The following is a 21006-nucleotide window of genomic DNA, read 5'->3' as shown; positions in this document are numbered from 1 at the left end:
ATTCGGTAAGGGTGACTAGCAAACACCACTCCAGGCATTTGGCTTGGGGAAGGGTGACCTCGACTCCACGGGTGATTTTTTTTTTCCGCCGATCTCATCTATATAGATCTTATCTATATAGAAGATGTGTGTTGTACAACTAGAAGATGTGAGCTATACAACTTCTTTATTCAATGTACAACCTCAACAGTTATAAAATATTATATATGTTTTAAGCTATCTATCTATAATATCTATAATATATATGAATGAAAACATAAAAATCTTATGTGTCGTGATGTGGTCGCTCCCCCTTTTTTTGGAGTCACCAGATTTGCTTGATTTTTAAATAAAGGTTTCCCATGCATTTGACCCGAATTCATGGGTATGAGTTTTATCAAATCCATATATTTTTAAAACGGTTATAACATCTCAATAAATTAAAACTAATCTAACCAAATGTTTGATATAAAAATCCTATAAAATAGGGATATACTAAAAATTAATATATGATTTATTTAAAAAAAGATATATATTATTTATAATTAAAAAACCAATTTTATAGTAAAAAAAATAAACGGGTCTTGGGTCTCATCAAACCCATATAACTTTTAAACCGTATTATAACATCTTATTTATTTGTGAAACAGTTTATCATCAAACCATAAGTATATTATTAATTTTCATATAAAAAAAAATAAAAATTCAAAAAAAAACATAAATATTAGAAACAAATAATATAAAACAACCCCCGTAATACGGGGGATAAAAACTAGTTATATATATATTTATATTTAAAACAAAGTTTGTATATGGTAGAGCACTCATTTTACTAGTGAGAGGTAGGGGTGCAAACCTCACTATCACCAATTTACATGGGAGATATGAGGGATGACCCTGGCTTGCCAGGGTTCGAGTCCTGATCTCACCCGGTTTTACCGGCTCCTCGCTGTCGTGCCATTTGGTGGGCGTGGGGGTTGGGGTTTATCCGGTGAATCCCTCAATAGGCGGACCGCTAGGGGCTCCGTCCGTCCGGACTAGTGGCCTGCTCGGGCTACCTTTATCCAATGGGGGCCGCGTACAGAGTACCCGACGTTACTTAGTTGGTCGTTCAAAAAAAACAAAGTTTGTATAATGTATGAATCAATACTATTTAAAGAAAGCTGAAAAACAGCCTTAGTTATCTATATTTTAAACAATATGTAACTTTTATTATTTTTTATGTTTGTTTATTTTCTTAACTAGCTTTTGAACCTGTGTCTTACACGAGATTTGTTAAATAATAAAAATAAATAAGGTTCGCTATTTGAAAGAAATGAACAAACTTAAAGCTAAAAATAAAATAAAATATATAGCACAAACAATAAGAAGTTTAGAATCTCAAATTTACAAATTCGAAAAAATCTTTATATATACAACATTTGCCATAATTGTTTTGACCCATTACCCATTGATAACTATGATTAATGAGATGAGATATTAGAGAATTAGAAGAGAAATTATAATTCATTTTTCAAAATTCTTTTGACCCATGACTCGTGGATATGTAAGATAAATAAGATGAAAAATTAATGAATTGTTATAACCCATTGTCCAAAATTATTTTGATCAGTGACCCATGGATAACTTGGATAAATGAGGTGAGAGATTAGAGAGTTAGAAAGGAAATTATAACTCATTTGTCAAAATGGTTTTGCCCCATAACCCATGAATATGTAGGATGAATGAGAAGAGAGATTAGACCAATAATGAATGTGAGATTGCCACATCATCCTCATTATTTTTTATAATTAGTATAATAACTATATTAGATTAGATAACCCATGGATATGTAGAATGAATGAGAAGAGAGATTAGACCAATAATCAATGTGAGATTGCCACATTGAGGGCATAAACTCCTCACGCCTTGGATTTTTATTCTATTTAAGGTCCCAAGTTGGGACTTGGTTCAGTTCCACCCTCCAAGTATAGATATTACATTTATTTGGGGCTCACATCATTTCATAACATAGTTATTGCTAAGATCTTTAAAGCTTCTTAACTGAATTAACCGTAAAATTACTGACTTATCTCCAAGGCATTCCCACGAGTCCAGTCCCTCGACTGGACAACATCAATCATAAGCTGAAAACACCGCTCCCATTAATTTTCATTGCTCAATCTAACAAATCTGACCATTTCAGAAAATATAAATGACAAAACATTTTTGTGAATCCCAGCTAACTCACTTAGTTGTTACAACTCACACGTATGAAAAATACAAAGTGAAAAAAAGGACGGAATGACATTTTCGTAATTACTTTCAGTAGTATAATAAACTAATCACGCTACAACAAAATACAAGTCGACTAATAATAACGGTACTTGTAAAGTGTAGTGTAATGATAATGAAGTAAAATGAATATAATTACGCTACTTGTAAAGTACACGGTAATTATTAGTAAATGTATTTTCGTTGTAGCTTAATTAATTTTTATTCAAAGTAATGACAAATTTACCACCGCACAACGTTTTCTTTTCTTTTCTCACTTTGTATGATTTCTAAGTGATCCACATATCCCACCCTACTTATTATTATCTCTCTTCTTAGTGGCTATTTGGTAACCGCTTAATGATTTTATTAAGATGCTAGTAGGGCTACGTTTGAATCGATCAGAGATAAAATGTGTTTGGTACTTTGGTAACACGTCTTAATGACTCATGAGGTCCCTTAATGTTTAAGTTTCAGTGACAAACTGAATGATTCAAAGACTACCTCTTAATTAGTCAAACATCTTATTGATACAATACTCGCCAAAAAAACCATTTAGTTTCTTTTAATAAAAATGTAACTTTATTTAATATAATTATACAATGATAAAGTTATATAGGGTAAAGTTAAAATACAAAGGGAGATAAAAATGAGAAGTGTGAGAAAGATTTGTGACACACAAAAAAACCCTTAAAAATAAATTCAAAAAAAAAATCATAACTTAAAATATAAATAAAAAACGGAAAAAATAAAATAAAGTAAAATGTTTCCGCCATCATTCCTGTTAAAAAATACAAAAAAAATTGACGAAAAGACACAATGCCGAGATTAAAGACACAATGACAAAAGTGAACAAAAAACACATATATTACTAAAAGAAGACACAATCGATCGCAAAATATAACACAATGTCGAACAAAATATAGCACACTGTTGAGTAGTAACACAATATAAAGAAAAAAACACAATGTTAAAGAGAAAAAGACACAATCAATAGCGAAAATAAATACAAAACACAATGATAAACAAAAAAACACAACGATTTTTTTCACTTACCATTGTGTTTTCTTATGAGAACGAGAAATACGGTGAAAACATTTTTGTGTTTTTACTTTTTTCGTTTTTTATTAATTATTAAATTTTATTTATGATTTTAATTTTTTTAAAATGTTTTTTTACGTGGTTACAAATCATTTTCATCTTTCTCATTTTTTTTCCTGTAAAATAACTTTATGTATACTGTTTGATCCCGTGTAAAACGATGCTTCATTTATAAGCTTTGTGTGATAGTGATATCATTAAACTATTAATCAAAACCATACAAAAATATTAAAAAAAAATATTAAAACTTTAAACTCAATAATAACAAAGAGTAGACTAATGGTGTGACACACCAATATTAAGGTGGTTGAGATTGAGTTAACGTTCAACTATTTTGTATAAATATTAAACACATGAAACAAAACAAAACTCATTCACATGATCATCTGTTTGTCTTTGTAGCTAATATATACATACAATATAACAAAAATGGCAGCTAGAAGAATTATCTCTCGTTCACTTTCGTCTACAATTGTTTCTGCAGGTCGAAAGTCTTTGTTAGTTTATTATTAATATTACGGTTTTAAGTTTGCAGTACAAGTGTTTGATGAAATGCCTCAAAGAGAAGATTAGTTTGTATACGTTGTCGGTTTCGATGGTTTTAAATATTAATGTGTGGTCACGTACTCAACATGTTGATAATGAAAGTTATGTTGATGGGTTTGAAAAAAGATAGAAATTTTATTGGTTTCTTGATGATTTTGTTTATGGGTTTGAAAAAAGATGCATGTTTTTATTGGTTTCTTGTTAGTTTGTTGATGAGATTGAAAAAGATGCAAGCTTTTACTGGTTTCTTGTTAGTTTGTTGATGAGTTTGAAAAAGAATGCATATTTTATTGGCTTCTTGTTAGTTTGCTGATGTATTTGAAAAAAGATACAAACTTTTATTGGTGGGAAATATTTTGTTTTCTTGACTATGATTGTTTCCTAATTAAAAGGTTAAAAGTAGATCTTTTATGTAACAGAATCTAAAATTTTGAATTTGGGATCATGCTTTTTTGTGTTGACTAATAACTATTTCCTAATTCTTTTTTTTATTTTTTTTTTATTTTTTTTACAGGAAACAGGTTTAATTTGGGAAGAGAAGTTGGAAGATTCAGTACTGCTGCTGCACTTGAAGAACCGATCACCCCACCGGTTCGGATTAACTACACGCAGCTTCTAATCGATGGGAAATTTGTTGATTCAGCATCTGGTAAAAACTTGATTTATCAATATTATTAGTAATAATCTTGATAAAAAAAATTATTTATTTTTTTGTTTATTTATTTCAGGAAAGACATTTCCAACCTTGGATCCTCGTACCGGGGAAGTGATAGCTAATGTAGCTGAAGGTGATGCAGAAGATATCAACCGTGCGGTTTCTGCAGCTCGCAAGGCGTTTGATGAAGGCCCGTGGCCTAAAATGACTGCTTATGTAAATAACATTTCATAATCTTGTTTTAGATTCTTTTTAAGACTTAAACTTGTAAGTTAATAATTTTATGTAACTAACTGTTGCAGGAGAGATCGCGTATACTATTAAGATTTGCTGATCTCATAGATAAACACAACGATGACCTGGCAGCTCTCGAGACATGGAACAACGGTAGGCCGTATGAACAAGCTGCCAAAATGGAAGTACCATCTGTTGCACGTCTATTTCGGTATTATGCTGGTAAGTAATCTTGATATTATATTATTATTGACTAAATTGTATAATTTGTCATGCATAAGTTACATATTAGGTATTGTAAACTTGCAGGTTGGGCGGACAAGATCCATGGGCTAACGGTTCCTGCAGACGGGCCTTACCATGCGCAAACATTGCATGAGCCAATTGGGGTTGCGGGTCAGATCATTCCTTGGAACTTTCCTCTTGTTATGTTTGCTTTGAAAGTCGGGCCCGCCCTTGCTACTGGCAATACTGTTGTTTTGAAATCAGCTGAACAAACTCCATTAACCGCTCTTTATGCTGCAAAATTGCTCCATAAGGTAAATAAATAAATAATATTTATTTATTTTGTTTTGGGTCAGATTAACTTCATTACTTACATGTATGTTTTGTGGGTAGGCTGGTCTTCCTCCTGGTGTTCTTAACATAGTTTCGGGCTACGGGCCGACTGCTGGCGCAGCTCTTGCTAGTCATATGGATGTGGATAAGGTAAGTAATAATTAATATCTAATTTAGTAGCGGATTTGATGATTTGTTTAAATTTGCAGATAGCTTTTACAGGATCGACTGCAACTGGCAAAATTGTGCAAGAGTTGGCTGCAAAAAGCAATCTTAAGCCTGTAACGTTAGAGCTCGGTGGGAAATCGCCTTTCATCGTGTGTGAAGATGCTGATGTTGATATAGCTGTCGAACAAGCACGCTTTGCTCTCTTCTTCAATCAAGTATGACATAGAATTGATTTGTTTTGCTTGTGAAATGTGTAAAACACGCACTAATTTAAATTAATCGGGCAACTCTAGGGTCAATGCTGCGGGCTCTCGAACATTCGTTCATGAGCGTGTTTATGATGAGTTTTTGGAAAAAGCAAAAAAACGGGCTCAAAGACGGACCGTTGGTGATCCTTTCCGAAAGGGCATTGAACAAGGCCCTCAGGTAAATGATTTACATAGGCTCGGGTCAACACACGTTTGACCTCTATTATATATGATTATGAGCTTTGTAAAAAACTTCAGATTGACTCTGAGCAATTTGAGAAAATCCTACGGTACATAAAATCCGGGATTGAAAGCAATGCTACTCTCGAATGTGGAGGTGACAAGATCGGGTCCAAAGGGTACTATATCCAACCGACTGTTTTCTCAAATGTTAAGGTACTATGTTATGCGAATAAACTCAGGTTTATACATTCTATGGCCAAAATGTTAATGATTTTTTATTTTTTGAAACAGGATGATATGTTAATAGCTCAAGATGAGATATTCGGTCCGGTTCAAACCATCTTGAAATTCAAGTAATCCTCATATAAATATATAATCATCATGGATTCATAACATGTTATAACTATTAGATAATATTATAGTATATCTTGTAATTAATTGTGTATATGTTAATTTTGTTAACCTCCATGATTTATGGAGACTTTGTTGTATCCTTTGCCTATATAGTTTCATAATCAGTAAACATATTTTGAGGTTGATCCTATAATCACTCTTACATGGTATCAGCCATATACCTCCTCCCTTCTTTACCCAAATTGCCGTCATCCCGACTTCCCGGTCTGGGTTGAACGCGATCAAAGGGCCATCATACTCATCAATTCGTCTCTCTCTGAAGAGGCGCCGCCGAGATTATAGGTCTCACACAACAGCTCGTCAGATTTGGGCAGCCCTTGAAACAGCCTACATCAACCCCTCAATTGAACGAGCTTATTCTCTTCGTGATTCGCTTCACCAACTTCTCAAAGGCACCTCTTCGGTGACCGATTACTGTCGCAAATTTAAGTCGTGTTGTGACCAATTGGCTGCAATTGGACAGCCAGTTAATGAGTCCGAGAAGGTTCATTGGTTTCTTCGTGGTCTTGGACCGTCTTTTGAAGGTTTCTCTACCGCCATCAAAGCTGTCAAACCACCTCTTGCTTTTCGGGATCTTATGTCTCAAGCGGAAAGCCATGAGCTCTTTCTTCAATCGCTTCACTCTGCTGCCGCCCCTGTTGCTGCGTTTAATGCTCAGCACTCACGATCGTATTCTAATCAAAACCGCAGCCGGGGTGGTTCTCTTCACCATCACGGGCCTCCCAAAGGTAATATGCGTGTCATTTTTGGTAACGGTGATTCACTTCCTGTTACACACATGGGTACTTCGTTTATTGGTTATAATTTGCCTCTTTGTGACGTATTGGTAGTTCCTCATTTAACGAAGAAGTTACTCTCGATTTGTAAATTGACCACGGATCTACCCATGGATGTTTTATTATCTCAATCATTTTTTACTATTCGGGATCGCAAAACCAAGCAGGTTCTAGCTAAAGGACGCTGTGAGAACGGACTCTATGTGCTTAAAGATGGACCTCAAGCTCTTGTTGCTAGGCATAATGTTTTAAATAAAGCATCTTTTGAATTATGGCACAAATCGCACAATCGCCTTGGACATGTTTCATTTGACATTATTTCTTTATTACATAAATTGGGTGTTTTGCATGTTACATCTTTATTGCCTAAGCCTATTATTTGCAAGTCTTGTGAGTTAGCTAAGTGTCACAGATTGCCTTTCGACACTAATTCCAAGCGGTCATTGCATCCTTTAGACCTTGTCCATTGTGATTTATGGGGTCCTGCACCAGTTACCTCTAAGGATGGTTTTTGCTATTATGTGGCATTTGTGGACGATTATTCGAGGTTTACTTGGCTTTATCAAACTTGTTGGAACACAATGTTCGAGAAAGATAAAAGTCTTTCAATCGAATGGTGGATCTGAATTTGTGAATCACACCGTTCGACAATACTTGAAGAAAATGGCACGTTTCATAGACTTTCTTGTCCGTACACACCTCAACAGAATGGTCGTGTGGAGAGAAAGCATCGGCACATTGTTGAAACTGGTCTTGCGATGTTGTTCAATGCTAATGTTCATGCTTCTTATTGGGTAGAGGCGTTTTGCTCGGCTACATACATCATTAATCGATTACCCACACCGATTTTGAACAACAAGTCTCCTTTCCAAATGCTCTATTCGCAAGACCCGCATTATGGTAATTTTCGCACTTTCGGTTGCCAAGTTTTCCCGTATTTGCGGGATTATTCTCCTCATAAATTGGCACCACGGAGCATCTCGTATATCTTTGTTGGGTATAGAACCCAATATAAGGGTTATCGTTGCCTTGACCCGGCTACCTCTCGTATCTATATCACCCGCCATGCACGTTTTAACGAGACGATTTTCCCTTTTGCTGGTCAATCGGCTCCCTTAAACGAGTCTATATCTGAACTTCATAGCTTCCTTGAAGACTCACACTCACCGACCACCTCATCCGCTTCCCAATTCCCCACTCCACAAGTACCTACTCCTCCAACCAAATTGCCTAATCGCATTACTCCTTGCACCTTATGCACTTCACCTCCTCGACCACCTTTACCGATTCACAATCCTCCTCCCATCGACCCACTTCCTAATACCCACCAGCCAAACCAATCTGCCCCAAACAGCCCACCAGCTTCTCCCAACGGCCCACCTGCCCCTCTTAACGGCCCAACGACTTCACCCAATTTATTCCCTGTCTCACCAGATCACCCTGCACCCTCTAATATTAACCCGATGCGTACTCGTGCAAAGAATGGTATTTTCAAAACCAAACACCTCGCTGACTTTGCCACTCTAAACCATCATGCTTTGCATGCTGCCCTTTATGAGGAAAAATTGCCAAAGGGAGTTAAATCGGCCAATAAAAATACAAAATGGTTGGCGGCAATGAATGAGGAACTTGAGACTTTGCACAACAACAATACGTGGACTCTTTTGCCACGTCCGGCTACGACCAATGTTGTGGGTTCCAAATGGGTTTATCGCATCAAGTATCGTTCAGATGGCTCCATTGATCGTTATAAAGCTTGCCTTGTCGCTCAAGGTTACACCCAAAAACCTGGTCTCGATTATTCTTACACCTTCAGCCCGATCGTTAAAGCCTCTGCTGTTAGAATTGTGTTGTCTCTTGTTGTTTTAAACAAATGGCATCTCCACCAATTGGATGTCAAGAATGCCTTTCTTAATGGGCACTTAACTGACACGATTTTCATGGAGCAACCACCCGGCTTTGTTAATCTGGATTTCCGAAATCTGTTTGCAAGTTTTTGGGCTTTATACGGCTTAAAACAAGCTCCACGGGCTTGGTTTCAAAGGTTGAGTACCTTTCTCCTTGCGTATGGTTTTTCGTGTAGTCGAGCGGATACTTCACTTTTTGTTTATAAGCGCGGCTCTTCGATTATGTATCTGCTCATCTATGTAGCCGATCTCATCCTCACCGGAAATAACGAGGATATTATAGCTGCCTTTGTTTCTCGTCTAAATGCGGAATTCGCTATAAAAGATCTTGGCAATCTCAACTACCTCCTTGGCCTAGAAGTTGCCTACACCGATGATGGTTTGTTTTTAAGCCAGTCCAAGTATGCTAAGGATGTGCTTCACAGGGCCGATTTATTTGACTCCAAACCCGCCACCAATCCCCTCTCTCCTCATGAGTCCTTCACCTCCGATGGACCTTTATTTGAGGATGTAACTTTATACCGTTCGCTTGTGGGTGCCTTGCAATACTTAACAATCACCAGACTTGACTTGTCTTATGCTGTGAATCAGGTTAGTCAGTTTCTTCATGCTCCCACCACTATTCATTTTCAAGCTGTTAAGCGGATCTTACATTATGTCAAAGGAACGGTCTCATTTGGTCTTCACTTTACTCGGCCTCAGCGGAACACTCTTCTTGGTTATTCTGATGCTGATTGGGCCCGTTGTATCGAGACTCGTCGTTCCACATACAACCACTCTATATTTTGGAGGGGGGGGGGATCTTATTTCTTGGAGTGCGAAAAAGCAACCGACTGTTACTAGATCAAGTTGTGAATCTGAGTATCAGGCCATTCCAAATACCGCTGCCAAGATTGTATGGCCATTTGCTTCGTGAATTGCATGCCCTGCCACTGGATCTGGATCAGCCCACACTTCTGTTTGACAATAAAAGTGCTTTATTCATGACTCAGGATCCCGTTTCTCACAAACGTGCCAAACATATTGATCTTGATTATCATTTGTATGGGCACTTGTTGCCTCGGGTCGCCTATACACAAAATTTGTTCCAACCAATCTTCAGGTGGCTGGCATCTTCACCAAGAGTCTACCTCGTACTTGTTTTGAGCAGCTCCGCACAATGCTCCGCCTTGGTCCACCACCATGCAGATTGAGGGGGGATATTAGATAATATTATAGTATATCTTGTAATTAATTATGTATCTGTTAATTTTGTTAACCTCCATGATTTATGGAGAGTTTGTTGTATCCTTTGCCTATATAGTTTCATAATCAATAAACATATTTTGAGGTTGATCCTATAATAACTCTTACAATAACATTGTTAACAAACTCCAAGTTGATTATTTAATCTCATATTTTTTATGACAGGGAGCTTGATGAAGTGATAAAACGGGCCAACACGACATGATATGGACTTGCAGCTGGTGTTTTCACCAAAAACATCGATACTGCAAATATGTTGACCCGAGCATTGAGAGTTGGGACCGTTTGGGTGAACTGTTACGACGTGTTTGATGCTGCAATTCCTTTTGGAGGGTATAAATTGAGTGGGATTGGAAGGGAAAAGGGTATACATAGTCTTCATAATTATTTACAGGTGAAGGCTGTTGTTACCGCGTTGAAAAATCCGGCTTGGTTGTAACGTGATTCGTATAAGATCTTATATTTCTATTACTGGAATGTATCCGGTTTAAGAATAATGTACTTTCATTTATGGTTCTTTTTTGTTTTGATCCTATGCAGTCGATATCGCGGATATACTAAACTAAAAATGAAATTAAGATATCGCCGTAATGGTAAATATAAACTGGTAAGGAAAATGGCTACAAATTAATACTAAACTAAAAATAAACATAAAATCTGGAAAGAAAAATGTTAGAAGCAGTTTAACATGATGTTATTGTTAGACAGTGGCATCTCATGGATCATTTGTTTTCGTCTGAACTTCAATTGTAGTTTCATACTTTGTTTTTAGAACAATAATTTTAAGTATTGAATGAGATTTGTGGAAGAAAGAAAAATAACAACATATATTGATTAAACTGAGATGTTTACAAGAGATTTGGATATTGGTTTATATAGGAGGAGAGGGTGATCAAGGAACAGACGTGTCTGTTAGATTGTGACGGTTGTGGAAAACCATTGTATATTGCCGTTCCTTTGCTACCTCATTTTTACCCTAATTAACCAAGATTATATCCAAATAAATAAATTACATACATATGGGCTTTAATACTAAAGTCTTGTAGCCCAACTACCTAACCAAACATTATTTAAACACTAATAAAATAAACAGAAAATGGGCCGGTCCTTGTAATGGATTAACAAGTCATCATTCACCCCCTTAATCTATACAAGGTAATCCTCGATCCTTCAATATTCTGCAGCAGGTTCTTCTTCAACAAGGAAGAATTCATCAATATCTTCAAGGTCCTTCAATTCGTCCAGCTTGAAATTTTCATCTTATCAGCATCTAGCAAAAATGCTTCTTTAACAATATCTTTCATTTGATTATCTTGTATCTTGGTATCTTCATTGGCACCTCCACAAAATTTATCATCTTCTTTAGTATTTTCTTCTATCATCATAACATCATTTCCTTCTTTCACATTTGTACTTGCTTCTCTTTCTTCATTCTTTGCCAAACCATATTTCCAAGCCATCAACTCCAAGTAACTCGTATAAATCATCATTAGATTTGCAACATAATTTTGTTGCAAACCCAATTTTGACACTATATCCAACCATTTTCCATATTTAGTTTCTTTCTTATATCCCTTGGCCTCTTCGACATATAGGTATAAGTCGAATAGATCAATTTCTTGCCCATTGGGAAGTTTAGGTGGATATTCCTTATTGGTTTGATTAAAATGATCCTCATAGAACCACTTTACAAACTTACCGAATTCTTTACGTGATGATTCTTTACAAAGCATCACATAATTTGGTATGTGAAGAGAATCTAGAAATTTTACCCAATCTTCATTGTATTGTTTATTTGGTTTTCCTTGATCCACATCAGAATCATCAACCAAAGTAACCATATTATCCTTAGCATCATGATCAAACCATCCTTCAATATCGGCATCCAATTTTCCCTTCTCTAATTCAAGTATAGTAGATTGAAGAGGTAGGTCCCAGCAAAGCCCAGTTGGACCCGCAAGACTCACCTAGAAGAGGGACGTCTGCGCAGAAACCAACTGGATCCGCAGGACCAACCATGCTCAGAGACGTGACGTCCTTACGCGCAGTACGCAAGCTGGTCCCGCAGGAAATGCCTCCCGATGGTGAAGGACTCCGCCTGTTCCCGCAGCCTCGGATACAAGCCATCAGGGAAGGCCACCCGCGCAGCAAGGCTACACGCACAAGGCACTTAGCTCTCAATCACTCAGTGTCACCTGAAGGAATGAGCGAAGCCGGGAACAATCCCGCACAAGGGCGGGAGGGGGAATACTCCCGCCCAAATAAGCCAGTCTGTACGATACAGGAAGATCTTCTGTACTGTACCTGACGAGGTATGGGAAAAAGATCTGACTAAAGATACGACAGCTTACTGACACAGTATGGCGAGCAGCATGCTCCTGTACTATGTCACTATTAGCCGCTGCCTACTCACCAACTACTGCCATACCACGTGCGTAGCCGGCAGTTGGTGGAAAAGGAATGGTATACAGCAGGCCTGGTCATTATCAGCCGCTGCCTACCCACCAACTACCAGCAGGGCACGTGCGTAGGCTACTGTTGGTGGAACAGGAACACTGTTGCAGCTGGCCATACCTCCTTGGAAATCTACCTTCGGCTATAAATACCACAAATGGTATGACCATCTCATCTATTATATCTTATCACATTATCATCATATTATACCTGATATCTGCTCTAGCAATCTCTTAATATACTTTTATATTTAAAGAGCAATCTAGTCTGATTCTCACGCCGGAGGGTGGTCACAGGGAGGAACCCCCCCTTCTCAGTGACGAGCTCACGGTGTCTGTTTTGCAGGTTATCAGAAGAACCATCTTCCAAGGGTCTAACCCCTCGTGGGAAACATCTATCTAACCCCCAGGTTACCAGTAATCTATCCGGGGTCCGGTTAGTGTTTCTTCATTGGCGCCATCCGTGCATAAAGCTAGAACTTCATTTTTCTCCAGTTTTTTCAAACTTCTACAAAGATGGTTAGAGAAATTCCGGTAACCACAACCCCAGCTACTGGGGGGAATACCGGTAACACAGTTTTTACAAACACTACCCCGGTTACCCAAGCCGGGGCAAGTGAAGTAAATTTTACGAACACTACCCCAGTTACTCATGCTGGGGCAAGTGCAGTAAATGATCGCCTACTTGGATCCACTGATACCCAGGTTGAGAAACGAAGACTCCCCCGCCAAACTCTCGATGAAGTCAAGGCATGGGCGGAGGCACGACAAAAGGAATTCCAGGCCGAGTTGAACGAACGCTTGCGTTCCGTACAACAGGCCGACGAATTCGAATACTGGGAGGATGACTCGGAGGAATCCGACTCCGACGCGAACCCTCGCCATAGGGCAAAAGGGAAGCGTAAGGAAATGGAATCCCAACCGAAAAGGCACTTTGGACAAGCCTTCAAACCAAAAAGCACAGGTGGAGGTCCACGAGACTTCTCCAAAACGTTCAGACCAAACATTGCAAATGCAGGAACGTCCAAGTTTGCAAGGGACATTGCGGAAGCAATCGCCCCAAAGAGTGCCAAACAAATGCCTAACATAGGCACATATGACGGTATATCTGATCCAGACGATCATTTGAACAGGTTCATAGCGGGGGCAACCGTCAGCAATTGGACGGAACCCACGTGGTGCTACATGTTCCAAATGACGCTTGTTGGGGCTGCTAGAGCTTGGTTTGATCGTCTACCGGTCAACCACATCTACGACTGGGCAGACTTCCAGCAGAAGTTTAGCCAACACTTCAGCCAGCAACGGAAGTATACCGAGGAGCAATGGACAATCCTCAAATGCATACGAGAAGAAGATGAATCTCTGCCAAACTTCATCACTCGCTTCAACTCTAAGAAGCTAAGTTTGGGCAATATCAGCGAAGATCTTGTTCGCGCTGCCTTCATCCAGGGCGCGCATGACCCAGAGCTCATCCGCACCCTAACGGGTAAAGATGGCATACCATCCACATGGGATGCCATCATGACAGCAGCAAAACGCTATGCGGAAACGGAGAAGCAACTGGGTAGAGATCTCCCCCAGAGCACAAACCTCTACACTCAGAAGACGAGAGAAGACAACGTCCCCACCGCCCGATTAAATAAAAAGCGGAAGCTAGGCATTTGGCAGTCAAGGGTAAACTTTGACACCTCATCCGGCTTGCAACATCGATTGGGCGGAAGGGATAATGTACATCCGCACCGGAACTCCAGATGGACGCCACTCACCAAGAGCGTCACTGAGATATTCGCCACTGAAGAGCTCCCGTGGCCAAAGCCTCCAATAATCCGACATCGTCATGATGCTGATCGGAGCAAATACTGTGACTTTCACAAGACAAAAGGCCACAACACTGAAGAATGCATAGACGTAAAAGACATGGTCGAAGCATTTGTCAGAGATGGGACGCTCGCGCACCTCGTGGCGCAATAAAGGCTGAGCAGGCGGGTGCGTGTAGAACCTCAGCTGGGGAAAACACGAATAAAAGTTCCAGCTTCAATGTCGAGACTACATGCTGCGTAAAGAACGAGATCCCGAACCAGGTGCGTATCGGCTCGATGGCACTCCCATCCCAACTTGGAAGGGAGCTCATTTACACAATTTGTATGTAAATCAATTCCAATTTGTAAAGAAAAGGCCAAGAGCCACTTCTAATGGAAATGATTCTCTTTAGAACATCGAAGCTGATGATTTTACTTTTCTGAACACTAATATGCCGGCTTTCACCGCATAATTACGTGAAGTCGTTGCGTGGGAAGGCGGTCCTACCCGCACAAACCCAATAACAGGACAAAACCTTCACGCAGGTCAGTTGAAGGAGTTCAGCACCCAAAAATGAAAGTGCCGGTCTATCCGCACGAATCATAATGAGGAAACTGAATAATAACCTATCAATAACCGCGCGTCGAACGGTTAAACTATGCAACACTGGTGACGGCATTCACATTGCGAGATGTCGTTGCGTGGGAAGGCGGTTCTACCCGCCCAAACCCAATAACGTGACAAACCTTCACGCAGGTCAGATAACGGTAAAGTTTTGCCATCCTACTAAGTGCAAGTGACGGTACTACCCGCACAATCACGAAAGAGGAAGCAAAACTTCACACCTATTATCAACCACGTTCAAAGGTTAACTTATCCTCAAAAGATGAGGAAAACCTACACGCAGGTCAGATGAAGGTTAAAGTTTTGCCATCCTACTAAGTGCAAGTGACGGTACTACCCGCACAATCACGAAAGGGGAAGCAAAACTTCACACCTATTATCAACCACGTTCAAAGGTTAACTTATCCTCAAAAGATGAGGAAAACCTACACGCAGGTCAGATGAAGGTTAAAGTTTTGCCATCCTACTAAGTGCAAGTGACGGTTCTACCCGCACAATCACGAAAGAGGAAGCAAAACTTTAACCCATTATCAACCACGTTCAACAGGTTAACTTATTCTACACTTGGAAAATTGCTAATTTAAACTACGTATGCAAGTCATAAGTTTATAAAGCAAGAAACCCAAAGAAGGAAATAACAATCTTATACGCAAAAAGATTAATATTTCACAAACGAATTATTACAAGAATGGCCAGGTAACTACCCGCCTACGAAAAGAAAATAAATACATCTGTACAAGACTATCCTAGCAATGGGAAGGGATCTTCAGGGTCAAGCTTCAGGGCCGCTTCCACTTGGACCCGCTCCATCGGAGGAACGGGGCGGTTCGAGGAAGGCTTTAAGGATAGCTAACCCATCATCAGCAGCAGCTACTTGGTTCACCTTCTCCACCACTGGATGCGGGAAGGCGGCGTATTGATTTACTGCTTGGTCATATATGGCTTCAGTATCAACATTGTACAAAGGGAAGTTGGATGGCGGGATGCCTTTCTCAACAAACCCTAGACCAAGCAGGAAGCCGACCCGTTCCCCATCCTCGTGAGAAGCGTTGAGGGCTGCGCTCATAGCATCGTCGTAGGATGTCTCTGAGAAGACCCGATGCACAACCTACATAAGAAAATATACAAGTGTCAGCACCCTATTTACAAAGAAAAGCGTGAAGACATGAAGATAGACATACCTGAGACAACGCTTCTCGAAGAAGCCATTCCTTGGCAACCAGAGCTTCTTTGAGGGCAGCTTGAGCTTGGGTACAGGCGCGTTCGGCTTCGCTTTTGTTAAGGTTGGCAAGTAGCACTTCCTTTGCAGCAGCCTCTTCAACGCCCTTAAGCTTCCGCTCGGTGTGATCAAGCACGCCCCTCTGGTCCAGGATCTCTTGAAGTTTCTTGGCATCCTCCATCGCCAAGGCATCATGAGCACGTTGGAGAGCCTCCAATTTGGCCTTGAGCTCCTCGTTCTCCACGCGTAAAGGCTCAGCAACGGCTTCAGCCTTGGTGGCCCTCTCGGTTGCGTTCCTCGCAGTCTCCTTAGCCAGTCGAAGCTGTTCGTTAACAGCTTGGGCAGCCTTGGAGCGGGCCTCGAGTCGCGCTTGAACCTCAACCTCGAGGGCCTTGAAGGCCTTCTCCTTCTCCGCAGCAGCTGCGGCCAACTTTTGGTTCTCCTCCCGAAGAGCCCGCGCTTGAGATACTTCCTTGGCGCGAGCTGCTTTCAACTTGTCGTTTTCACGACAAAGCAGCTCGACGCGCGGCTGCATCCGGGCTTGGAGAACCCGAAGCTCATTGGTTAGCCTACCCTCCTGGTAGCTAGCCATGGCTTCCCCCAACGCACCATGGGGAGCAGCGTGGCGAGCCCATTCCACGCACTCCACAGGGGTACGAAGGGTTGTTCCTCGGCGTATGTTCCATCGCGGAACATACACTTCATTGGAATCCGACACTGCAAAAAACAAAAAAGCAGTTAGGAAAAGATGATAAAAAATAAAAGTAAAAAAGGGGCAAAGGAACCCTACGCACCTGTAGGGTCTATAACAGGCCGATAGCCGCCGAACCCATCACCTGAACCCAAAGGAAACCCATCCAAAAGGTCAGGCAGATGGGAAGGTGGCAAAGATTGGCGAGTACTCCCATGCGTACCTGATGGGCCGGCCGTCGGTGCCGGTGGCGGGGGCATGGTGGCAGCCGCCGCAGTCGCTGCCGCAGAATCCGCAGCAATCGTAACCGCCGGCTCGGTGAAAGATGCTCTAAAAATCGCACTTACCACCGGCGGTGACGTCATCTCGGCTGGAACAGTCGGCTCAGAATGAGCAACTGAACCAGCGGAAGCAGGCGCAGGCGCCTGGGTCGACGCCTCAGGTAGGCTGACCAAGCCTACCGTCATTGGCGGAGAGGTAGTACTCGGCCCCTCACCCTGGAATGCGCCAACATCCACACCTGCGTAAAGAAGAAAAGTGTTAAAAGACTTGACGATTACACTACGAAGATAAAAGCTAAGAGTTGTACTTACGGGTTTTCTTGAGCTTGAACGTACGGACGGGCGGGGACGAACCCGATGGAGCCGGTCTCTTGATGCCGGTCACCGTCGTCGTCATTGGTTCTCCGGAGGTAACAGTCGTAGCCTCCGGAACAGTGGTCTTCTCACCACCGGGGTTCCCCGCCAACTCTTCACTATCTGACTCAGTGTCAGATAGGAGCACTGGATCGGCTGTGGAGGCCGCCTTCTCCTTCCATACCCGGCTCATCCCCAGCATCACCATCCCGGACTCCGCAAACCGGTAAACCGGAGATTGGACCCGGGATATCTTCGCAAACCATTCCGCCTCCTGGTAGTTGGTGGCGTGGTGGCTCGGAATGGCTTGGCCATTTTTAAACTTCATGGCAATGGGGACGGCGCGGGCAGAAATGTAGAAGAACTCCCGCTTCCACGATCGGAGACTGCGCTCGGTGGCGCAAATCTTCAAACCCTTGATCCGGGTTGTCAGGGTGTACCACCCCTGGATGCACCTCCAAGTATAGAAGGTCATCAGGCGGTCCACATAGGGCTCAATGCCCAAAATCCGGCACACCCACTCGAAGTGGCGAATCTTGGCGATCGCCATGGGGTGCAACTCGGTCAAATGAACACCGTGCCTTTCGAGGACACGGTAAACAAACTTTGTCAATGGGAACCTAAGATTCCCATAAACAAAGAATGCGGCATATACCCCGATCTTGCCACTGGGGGCATCGTACACGGTCTGATGGGGTTCAGGAAACTCAGGCTCGAGAGGATCGAGCATGAACTTCCTAACAATATACCGGTACTGATCGCCGGGCAGAGCACACTGGCACTCGCCAGCAGTACTCTTATCATCGACTACAGCTTCAGTATCATGTGAAGACATATTGCAGAGGAAGAAGAAACGATTTCGGAGGAATGCTCAACTGAATAAGAGAGTATTCACCAGAAATCGCCTTAGAGATGAAAGAGAAGTGAAGATGAGAATTACAAATTACCCTCTCCCCTTTATATAGTGATCGCAATTAATACGGTGAATTTAATGCGAAGGAGAGAGAAATCGAAGGTGCAATGAAACTATGACACGTGGCAAAGAGCAGGCTGGCAACAGCTGATGACAGGACGCGTACCATTATTTTCGCGGCCACGCGCCCGAAAAATCGCGCCCACGCGCCTGAAAAAGCGTCTGGAATGACCATGTACTGTCACGTCACCATAACTTCCTGCACGATCTGACACAGTCAGAAGAAACCGTCGCACGACGTTTCAGATGTTTGGACTGTTCTTATCCTCACCAACCTTTCGAATTTCAAAATTCAAAATTCAAAAAGATCATAAAGTAGGCGGGAAAATACCCCCTTACCTTGGCAAACAAGTAACAGTAAGACGGATGCGGGTACAGTGTAAAGGCAAAACCCTTCACATACCTAGCACCCGCATGGAATTAAAGCCAAGAAAACCTTGGCGAACAAGTAACCGTAAGACGGATGCGGGTACAGTGTAAAGGCAAAACCCTTCACATACCTAGCACCCGCATGGAATTAAAGCCAAGAAAACCTTGGCGAACAAGTAACCGTAAGACGGATGCGGGTACAGTGTAAAGGCAAAACCCTTCACATACCTAGCACCCGCAGGGAATTGAAGCCAAGTACCTCGGCAACCAAGTAACTATAAGACGGGTGCGGGTACAGTGTAAAGGCAAAACCCTTCACAAACCTAGCACCCGCAGGGAATTGACGCCAGGAATACCTTGGAAGTAAAATAACCGTAAGACGAGCGCATGTACAGTGTTAAGGCAAAACCCTTCACATACCTAGCGCTCCGCTGGGAATTGAAACCAAGAAGGATCTTCTGGGCAATGCTTGCGAAAACGGAAATAACATCCCCGCATAGCGGGAACGTCGAGAACTACGTTGTTCGAAGCTCCAGGATGGAATTGGTGGTCTTAACATAATTGATCACTATGTTCAAAACTACCAAAACCTCATGGAGAATCCACACAAGTGGGACTCAACGCTCCTGACTTGCGAGGAGGTTACAGCCTACCCGCATCATACCCAAAGACCAAGCATGAAACTCGGGCATTTCTGCAAGTGACAAGGACTTCCGCGGGAGGAATTCCCATGGAAAACCTTAAAAAAAAAACCCTTTTCAAAACCCTCTGCTTAAGTCCAAAAGTTCACCTCAATTTATTAAACACTCATGAGAAGAACATTGGACTGGGGGGACTTGAAGAGGTAGGTCCCAGCAAAGCCCAGTTGGACCCGCAAGACTTACCTAGAAGAGGGACGTCTGCGCAGAAACCAACTGGATCCGCAGGACCAACCATGCTCAGAGACGTGACGTCCTTACGCGCAGTACGCAAGCTGGTCCCGCAGGAAATGCCTCCCGATGGTGAAGGACTCCGCCTGTTCCCGCAGCCTCGGATACAAGCCATCAGGGAAGGCCACCCGCGCAGCAAGGCTACACGCACAAGGCACTTAGCTCTCAATCACTCAGTGTCACCTGAAGGAATGAGCGAAGCCGGGAACAATCCCGCACAAGGGCGGGAGGGGGAATACTCCCGCCCAAATAAGCCAGTCTGTACGATACAGGAAGATCTTCTGTACTGTACCTGACGAGGTATGGGAAAAAGATCTGACTAAAGATACGACAGCTTACTGACACAGTATGGCGAGCAGCATGCTCCTGTACTATGTCACTATTAGCCGCTGCCTACTCACCAACTACTGCCATACCACGTGCGTAGCCGGCAGTTGGTGGAAAAGGAATGGTATACAGCAGGCCTGGTCATTATCAGCCGCTGCCTACCCACCAACTACCAGCAGGGCACGTGCGTAGGCTACTGTTGGTGGAACAGGAACACTGTTGCAGCTGGCCATACCTCCTTGGAAATCTACCTTCGGCTATAAATACCACAAATGGTATGACCATCTCATCTATTATATCTTATCACATTATCATCATATTATACCTGATATCTGCTCTAGCAATCTCTTAATATACTTTTATATTTAAAGAGCAATCTAGTCTGATTCTCACGCCGGAGGGTGGTCACAGGGAGGAACCCCCCCCCTTCTCAGTGACGAGCTCACGGTGTCTGTTTTGCAGGTTATCAGAAGAACCATCTTCCAAGGGTCTAACCCCTCGTGGGAAATATCTATCTAACCCCCAGGTTACCAGTAATCTGTCCGGGGTCCGGTTAGTGTTTCTTCATAGATCATCTAAGGTATCATAATAATTAGCAACATAATTGTTTTCAGAATTAACATCATTACTAGGTTCCCCCATTGTGTCAAACATACCACTTATGTAACACTTGTCCCCTTCAAATGTTACTTCAAATCCTTGATCATTTAATTGAGACA

The 21006-nt window shown here is 41.8% G+C and overlaps 1 pseudogene across 1 annotated transcript; it reads left to right on the top strand.

Moving 5' to 3' along the window:
* Window positions 1–3758: 3758 nt before the first annotated feature.
* On the top strand, window positions 3759–10756 carry LOC143565134 (benzaldehyde dehydrogenase, mitochondrial-like; annotated as a pseudogene). The gene is made up of 11 exons (XR_013141003.1): window positions 3759–3817; window positions 4394–4528; window positions 4608–4750; window positions 4837–4990; window positions 5078–5307; window positions 5387–5476; window positions 5536–5709; window positions 5788–5920; window positions 6001–6138; window positions 6217–6278; window positions 10433–10756. The product of XR_013141003.1 is annotated as a benzaldehyde dehydrogenase, mitochondrial-like (transcript).
* Window positions 10757–21006: the final 10250 nt, after the last annotated feature.

This window comes from Bidens hawaiensis, unplaced genomic scaffold (genome assembly GCF_021521415.1).
Source record: "Bidens hawaiensis isolate Kalapana, Puna unplaced genomic scaffold, B.hawaiensis_p1.1 tig00022287_1, whole genome shotgun sequence".
NCBI lineage: Eukaryota > Viridiplantae > Streptophyta > Magnoliopsida > Asterales > Asteraceae > Bidens > Bidens hawaiensis.
The sequence above is the reverse complement of the archived record's forward strand: the minus strand, read 5'-3'. Positions and strand labels throughout refer to the sequence as shown.